We start from the raw sequence: 8,245 nt of genomic DNA, 5'->3' as shown, positions 1-8,245 counted from the left end.
AAGTGTGTGTGTGTGTGTGGCGGGGGGGGGGGGGTTTGTTCCAGATACCTCTCCGCGGCACATAACACACCGAGCCTGACGTTGTCCTGTGCGTGTGCGTGTGTGTGTGTGCGCGCAGGGAACAGGAGCTGAAGGTGTTCCACGCACGGAGGAGTCTAGAAGACGCGCTGATGGCCGACGGGCTGGCTCGGGCAGCGGAATCCACCAGAGACATGTAGGACCACACTGCACTGGAGCCTGCCACGGGTGAGGACCCCCCCCCACACACACACACACACACCCACCCGACGCAGAACGCCCCTCACACGACAGCTCCGTTCTGACGACACTGCTCATGTTGCCGTCCAAACCCGTAGATCCGGTGAGCGGGTTTTGTAGATTCAGTGACTCCAAGTGAGGACTCTGGATGGAGGACAGCACCTTGTTAGTAGAAGTAGATTTTCTTCTTTCTTTCTTTGTCACTCTCGCTCTCTCGTTCAGTTTCTTTCTCTCTGAAGTAGACAGTTCGGTTTGCATTGGCGACTGACGCGCCCCCCCCCCCCCAACATGAAATATTCACACCCTCATTTCGGAGCCAGGTCAGAGTTCAGCCCGGCTGACCCCCCCCCCCCCGCCCTCGCCCTCCCCCCATCCTTTTATCTCCATGCGATGAATGTTTAAAGGGGAAATTAATAGTTCATACGCCCCCCCCCCCCCCCCCCCCCCCCCCCGCGCTCGTCTCATTTCATGGCGAGCCGCTCAAGAAGAGGGCCATCATCTGGCGCCCAAGTCTGGCACATCTTCCACGGCCGAGCACGCCTCCATTTAGAAAACATATTAGAGGCTCCATTAGAAGGAGCCCGGTTCCCCCTGAATGCTGATGCGTCGGCGCGTCGCGCCTCGGATTGAAAACCACTATGCGCAGCTATGGGTGGGGATGAGAGGGGGCGGGGGCGGGAGGAGGGATGAAGGTTAGGGGGGGCGAGGTGGGGGGGGGATTACCTCAGCCATCAACAACGGCACGGTGTTGCGCACTTGAGCCTCAGTCAGAATGGGGTTCTGTGTTGTTTTTGCGCCAGAGGGCTGGGAACTTTTAATTACTGGCTCGCGGCTTATCTACATTTCGAGAGTTTGTTTGTTTGGGGAAAAAGGGGGGGGTGGGGGGGGGGAAGAAAACGTCTAGGTATTTTATGATGAATCTCCACTTCGTGTTGGAACAGCGTGAAACACGAAGCACAATTTAAATACAAATGACCGTGTGCTGGCAAAGGGAATAGTATTTGCATTAATTCCACCACCAGATGTCAACCAGTTTCCCGAGATAAATGTTTACGTCGAAAAACATCATACATCGTGTGGCATCCATACCAAAAAAGATACTGGAACATTTCCAGCTTTATGTTTCGACGGGGAAATATTGGTCCCTGGGTATGTCAAGGTAGTAACTTAGGCAGGTGGTTCACTTTTCTCCATGGGCATGTGGTCTATTCACTGGGATTTGAAACCACAGGATATTACTGTCCTTGGCAATGCCAGTGAGAATGGGTTTATACATAGGTCTCTCTTGTGTGTGTGTGTGTGTGATGGGGGGCTGACTTTGAAACTATAGCTTTATGACACCCCCGTTGGCCCCCGTGGCAACAGCTGAGGATGCTGTCTGGATTTATGGCTGCTGTTCCACCATAGTTCACCCTGCCGCGCTCTGGGGGGAGGCCTGCTAAACAAACCCATCTTTCAAGTGGGGCCGGCTCCAGGCCCCCCCCCGCGCGGTGTCAAGCCGTCCGACATGAGCGATCCTGCCGCCCTCGCACCGTCACGGGGCTGACCCCCAGTCTGGGACGGCAATCTCAGGTGTCCGTGCCGCCGGGCTAACTGACACGGCCACCTGGGTGAACGCGGACCTCGTCTGATGCCGCGGGGAGGACCGTCTCTGCGCCGCTTGTTTTTTAAATCCCTCATCGAGATCGCGAAAGGTGCTGGCGGAAATAGGACGGCCAATCAGAGGGGGAGGGGAGATTTGGGGATTTTGTTCCCGACAGAGAATGTGGCTGTTCTGTGGGAGCAGAGGCGAGACGCACGGGGGTATGTCGAGGGAGGAGAATTCCAACCGGGTGGCGTGCCTATCTGGCCACATCTGGCAGCGGAGGGCTGCCGCCGTAATCTAGTGTTGGCCTCTTTTTTCTGCCCCCCCACACACACACAGACACACACACACACACACGCCACCACCACCGCTTGCTTCCCCCTTCGATCCGGGCGACGACGGGAACAGATACGACGATGACGTCTGCTGTTCCACAAAGCCCACCGGTAATAAGCGAAACGTTCGAGTCCCCGTGAAAACTCTCTCTCTCTCTCTGTCTCTCTCTCTCTGTCTCACTCTCGCTCTCTCTGTCTCTCGCTCTTTCTGTCTCTCTCTCTCTGTCTCTCTCTCTCTCGCTCTACGCTCCTCCCTCCGACCAGCCGCCAGAGAGGATTCCTGACACGCCGTTCTCTAATCTGCACGCCCTTCCAAGCCCACTGTGTCAGCAGTCTATGGAGCCACATGGAGGGGGGGGGGGGGGGGGGGGGGGGGATTGTGATTATTTCCCCATAATCATGGTTTTATTAATGTTCTATCTCCTAATTGCGGCGAGAGGCTTATTCAAGGCTCTCTGCATTTTCAGACAGTGTTAATTAGAGCATGTTTAGACATGGGGCATTAGATGGTTCAAAGTCATTTAAAAGCCTGATAAGAGGTGCTCAGTGAGGAATTAAAAAATGCTCTCTCCAAATGTGTTTTGCTATGGCCTCTGGGAGGGCTGTGGAGAGTGGAACATCACTTATTAGATTAATAGGGATTCTAACTCGGCGCTAATTATTAGAGAGCAATTAACACAGTTCTGACACTATTCGCGTGTGCGGGGCGGACGAGGAATGGAAGGGATTTTCGGGAAAATGTCTGGGAATGGGCCCAGTTCGTCTCGGAGAAACAAAGAAAACTGACAAAGGATTATTGAGTCTCCTCTTCTCTGCTCCTCTCACCCCCCCCCACGCCCCCCCCCCCCCCACACACACACACACCTATCTCTCTCCTGCTATTTCTCTCTCTCCGTCTGTCTGCCCCCTCCAAATGGTTTCTCCTTCGCTCGCCATATGCCTCTTTATCGTGCTCCGACAACTCTCCTTCCACGATGCAATTCCCCCCCTCCCTCCTCTCTATTCTCTTCTGCTTTTGGCTTAACGTTTTCTTCTCACCCACCACACTCTTACCGTGTGTTTTCAAAGCACACGTATATCTTCCTACCTGTGTGTGTGTGTGTGCATGTGCGTGTCGGTTAAGCATGCAGACGGGCGTCCTCTTGAAACCATGTGGTGAGAGAGAAAGAGAGAGAGAGAGAGGGGGAGAGAGAGGGAGAAGAAGAGGGAGAGAGAGGGGGGGGAGAGAGAGAGGCAGAGAGAGAGGGAGGTAGAGAGAGAGGGGGGGGGGAGAGAGAGGGAGAGAGGCAGAGAGAGAGAGAGAGGCAGAAAGAAAGAGGGGCAGAGAAAGAGAGAGAGACGACGGAGCCTTCCCCACCCTCCTCCCCCGCCCTGCTCCCACTCGTCGGCGATGACGGAGGGCCCAGCGCAAACCTACAGGGCGACACTCGCCCGCCTCTCCAGACCCGGCAAGACCCCGCGCCGTCTGCCGGCGTCACAGGGAGGGAAGGAGGGCGTGTTAATATTTGATTCCTTAAGTAAATCTGTGTGCCCCACGTCCCCCCCCCCCCCCCCCCCCCCCTACAAACGTTGCCTCTAAGTATGTATAATTGATGCGGGCGCCGCAGGCAAACACTCCCGTAGTGAACCCCGTTTGTCCTAATTACAGCCTTTTCCCCGAACTTGTTATAAGTGAAAAGGCTTTCACTAATGGGGATGCAAATGCCTTCCCATCATGCTCTTGGAGTGATGGGGAGGGCAGCTCCCGCGTCGTGTCGGCAAACCCTGCTGCCGTCACGCTGTTAGACGTCACCGGAACTTTTGTTTCCGTGAAGGTCGGTTTGCATTCTGTGAGGCTGCACTGAGCACAAGCGCTTTGCAGTAGACCGACAGTCATTTATAATATAATGTGTATTTGATCAGATGTATTTTCTTTGGGGGGGGGGGTGGCAGTTGGCAGATGCGCTGTGTGTATAGTTAGAGGACAGATGCCTCACTGCAGTCCCATACTGTTTGGAGAGGGCATTGGTGGGTGTTCATAGCAGATCCCACAGTTCGGCCGGTCAGGCAGGTTGTTGTGCCGTGACCCACCGGCGCTTCCAGCCCGATGGAGGAACATGCAGCCTTCTCTTAAGCCTGAAACACTTCCCCCCCCCCCCCTCTCTCTCTCTCTCTCTCTCTCTCTCTCTCTCTCTATCCCCCTGCCCCCCTCCCCGTCTCCCCCGTCTCTTCTCTCTCGCACACACAGACACACGCATTCAGACCCTCTCGAGAGACCCCTTTCACCACTCTCCACCTCCTCTCCCCCGCCCCCCTCTCCCCTCTGTCCACACTGGATAGGATCACAGAGAGTTCAGCCCTGGCCTGCCAGCTTGCCCACTTTCTTTTGACCTGGCTCTCATTCATGTCCGGGGAATCTTCCTGGCAGAATCCTATTGATTCTCCCCCCCCCCCCCCAACAGTTTTTCCCCCCCTTCTTCCTCCCCTGGTGAACTTCACAGTGAGTGTGTGCCCCTTCTCCCGAAATGTGCAACATCTAAAGCTCTTTCTGCTTTAGTCCCTTTGAGGAGACTCAGGAGGAAGAGGTCTAGACTCCTTCGCTTCACCTTGTTTACCTGCCACAAACAACATGTCTGTGTTTATGTAGGTCAGCTCGACGTTCGTCCGTGTATTCAAAGACACGCGTGCACATGGACTGTGTGCATGTGTGCCTAATGGCTCGTATGGTTCGGTGATACCGTGCCAAGGTTTTTTTTAAGTAAGCAGGAAGTTAGAGTCGACCGACAGTATTCTGTAACAGGGGACGCCGACACAGGGGTAGGATTCAAGCGCATGTTTCACGTAACAAAGACAGGGTAGCAAACCGCCCTTCCGAACACAGGACACGACAGTGACAGACAACTGCCCGGTCGGCGACAGACGTCAAACAAGACTCCACAAAGACGCAAACGAAGGCGACAACTTAAATAGCGACACCAAACAAGACACAGGTGACACTGGGTCACTGGGTTATAACTGCATATAAGCAGACCAAACGGGGGACAACACGGGTTCGAACACCACGGCACCTTGTGCATTGGGGAGGCCGAGCACAGCCGCCCTGGGCCGTAGCTACCAACACTCGACGAGCAAAAAAAAAACTCTCTTGGTGTTCAATGAACTTCAAATGTACTTCAAATGTACTTCAAAATTGCAGGATTAAAGTGCTTCCCTTGCCTAAAATGCCTCTCATGGTGAACACTCGGGTTTTGGTTGGAGTGTTCTTGCCTTCGGCGAGCACAAACCATTGTTCTCTCTCATATATATTTATTTACTATTTTTATTTATTTTTGCCCCCCTAAGCCTCAGTCAATATTTGGACTACATACACAACGTCGGTGTCAAAAGTTTCGTCTTGGTAGCGATTGAGTTGCTTGTATTGGGATTTACGTTCTGTTGCACAGTTTAGGAGGTTACAACATTTTTGTGGCGAAAAGTGCCTTTAGTCGACGAAGGGTACTCTGTGCTAGCTACGTCACCATGTCAACACACGTTAGCAATGACGCATGGATACAACGTGATAGAGACGTTCTAGCACGCAAGTCGGAGCTTGGATTATAAGTGAAAAAATACCACCCCAAAAAATTTCCAACCATTGGACTTTGTTGAAAAAGCGATTTCGAGTCGAACTGCCATCTCGGATATTTGATTTAGGTCGTGAAAGTTTTTGTAATTTGAGCGAGTGCGGGTCGACCATGAGACCGCCTAGTCTTTTAGGCGGCAGCCATGCTAGAAAGCGTCATAATAGTATTTTTATAATTTTATAGTATATACGAAAAAACTGAAATAGGGAAATGTTATGATGATATGACTATTGTAAAGACAGCCAGGTGGTGAGATTTTTGAAGTTGCTGTAAAAACGTTGATTTGTTTGCTACGTGAGAGCCCCGTCAGCCTCCATTGACGATTGCGGCAGCTACAACTGTGGTCAACGAGTGTTGATACTCGTCGACAACAGTGTTGTCGATCTGCGTCTGATGAGTATTTTCTTAATTTCGTACCAGGGTAAATTCTACATCAAAAGAGAGAGCAGTGTTTTAAAGATATGGTGATTGTAAAGACAGCCAGCGGGTCAGCATATTTTTGTGATTTGTGTAAAACGTGGAATTTGAGTGAAACCGCATCTTGTTTTGACGTTAGCTGTCAGACTCGGCTCGCCCACTGGCAGTGTGTAGTAGTAGGCTACTGTACTGTCTTCAATGCCACAGCTATGGCTAAACTTTATTATGTCAAAAGAAACATTCTCATTTCCGGCGCTTTCAAACAATCAGTGAAGTGTGGCTAGCAACAGCAGCTAGCTTGCCTCTAGCAAACTTCTTTTGAATTAGCCATGTCCCCCTAAATTAATGTCGAACGTATTTACGTTTTGGGGGGCATATTTTCAGTTAACAGACGGTACTGTTTGAATCGCAATTCCATCTGAAATACTGCCAGTGACAACGTTGTTACAGTAGCTTGTTCCAAAGGGGGTTCGCTTGTTTCAACAGCGGTTCGCTTTTTTAAAAAGGTGTTCTTAATGAATTATGCAATATGAGTAGGCTAAATGCTTGAACATATCACTAGAAGGGAAAACGGACCCACCTGCAACCGACGCAAGCAAGCACACCCTACAATTTCCCCAGAAATTTGACCCTCTCTAGTTTCATTTGGTGTTTCATTTCTTAAATGTCCCTGTGTTTTTGTCCTCAGCACCCTTGGCCCCAGGGACAGGTTCCACCATGCTGAAGAATCTCCTGCAAGAACAACTGCCAGTCTGCTTAAGAAGTCCTCGACAGATCCATGCACAATGTTATACCTTACCTAACCAATAGCTTCAACCAAGGCCTTTTAGACTAAAATATATTTTTTATGTACATATCTATATATAATTTCAGAACAATGCTTATTTTGTGTCCGAATTTTGAATTGAGATACCTTTTGTTTTATATATATATATTTATATATATATATATATATATAAAAGCAAAAATAATGAGCAATACTATATTAACTTGGGAACTTTTAAAGTCAGGTTGCAATCTGCTGGATTGGTATTGCTAACTATTGTATTATTTTTTTTCTTTTTTTTTTCTTTGGTGTTGTTGGTTCTAAGGGATTCATTGTTTTCAGGGTTTGTAACAAATCTTTCATGAATTTACATGAATGGAAACTGCTTATTTAAGAGAAGATTTTATACCGTGAGAGAAAATACTTGTACATTTCTTGCATTACTTAGAGTAAATAAATGATTATATACACATGCATCCTTGCCTTGTAATCTCTATATTATATTGCCACATTTGTGGCGATGGACATACAGTATATTAGCCCATCGGCTACAGTACTTATATGGCATCTGCAGGGTTGGGGCCATACTTCTTGTTATTGAATGGGCAGAAGGAAAAAAACAAGCAGACAGTTACCTTGCTACACTAGTTGATCTGTCTAGCTATTAAACATGGTTTGCTTGTTGTCTGTAGACATTACATTTTCATTTAGTCATTTAGCAGACGCTCTTATCCAGAGCGACTTAGAGTAAGTACAGGGACATTCTCCCCGAGGCAAGTAGGGTGAAGTGCCTTGCCCAAGAACACAACATCATTTTTCATGGCCGGGAATCGAACCAGCAACCTTCTGACTAATAGCCCAATTCCCTAACCGCTCAGCCATCTGACCCCCCGTTAGACGTAAGTGCATGACAACACAAATATAGCAAGTTCCCCAAATAATTTGTTGCAATAGCTACTAAAGTGTGTGTGTGTTGCTTTCAGTCTGCATGTTAGCTAACCCTTGACTACTCCTGTCCTTACGGGGTGCCTCGGCAGTGTAGAGGCTGAACCTCTTGTTTTCCTTCTCTCTCTTTCCGGCTCTTTCTGAGCCATACCCTGGGACCGTGTTTCCTGAGCCCACTGGCATTTAAGCTTTTTTTTTTCTTTTCTTCCTCCATTCAAATATCCCCATGGCGATGGACGGAGGCAGCCACTAAACCGTGTCGGAAAATGTCTCCTCATGAATAATTCACTGCTATAACCTCTCACCCTGACTTTCACTCCTGGCATCTCCATCTACT

The 8,245-nt window shown here is 49.7% G+C and overlaps 1 long non-coding RNA gene across 1 annotated transcript; it reads left to right on the top strand.

Annotated features, from left to right (window-relative positions):
- Positions 1-32: 32 nt before the first annotated feature.
- On the top strand, positions 33-7,439 carry LOC124463246. The gene is made up of 2 exons (XR_006955543.1): positions 33-246; positions 6,886-7,439. It is a non-coding gene; the product is annotated as an uncharacterized LOC124463246 (long non-coding RNA).
- Positions 7,440-8,245: the final 806 nt, after the last annotated feature.

This window comes from Hypomesus transpacificus, unplaced genomic scaffold (genome assembly GCF_021917145.1).
Source record: "Hypomesus transpacificus isolate Combined female unplaced genomic scaffold, fHypTra1 scaffold_27, whole genome shotgun sequence".
Lineage (NCBI taxonomy): Eukaryota > Metazoa > Chordata > Actinopteri > Osmeriformes > Osmeridae > Hypomesus > Hypomesus transpacificus.
The sequence above is the reverse complement of the archived record's forward strand: the minus strand, read 5'-3'. Positions and strand labels throughout refer to the sequence as shown.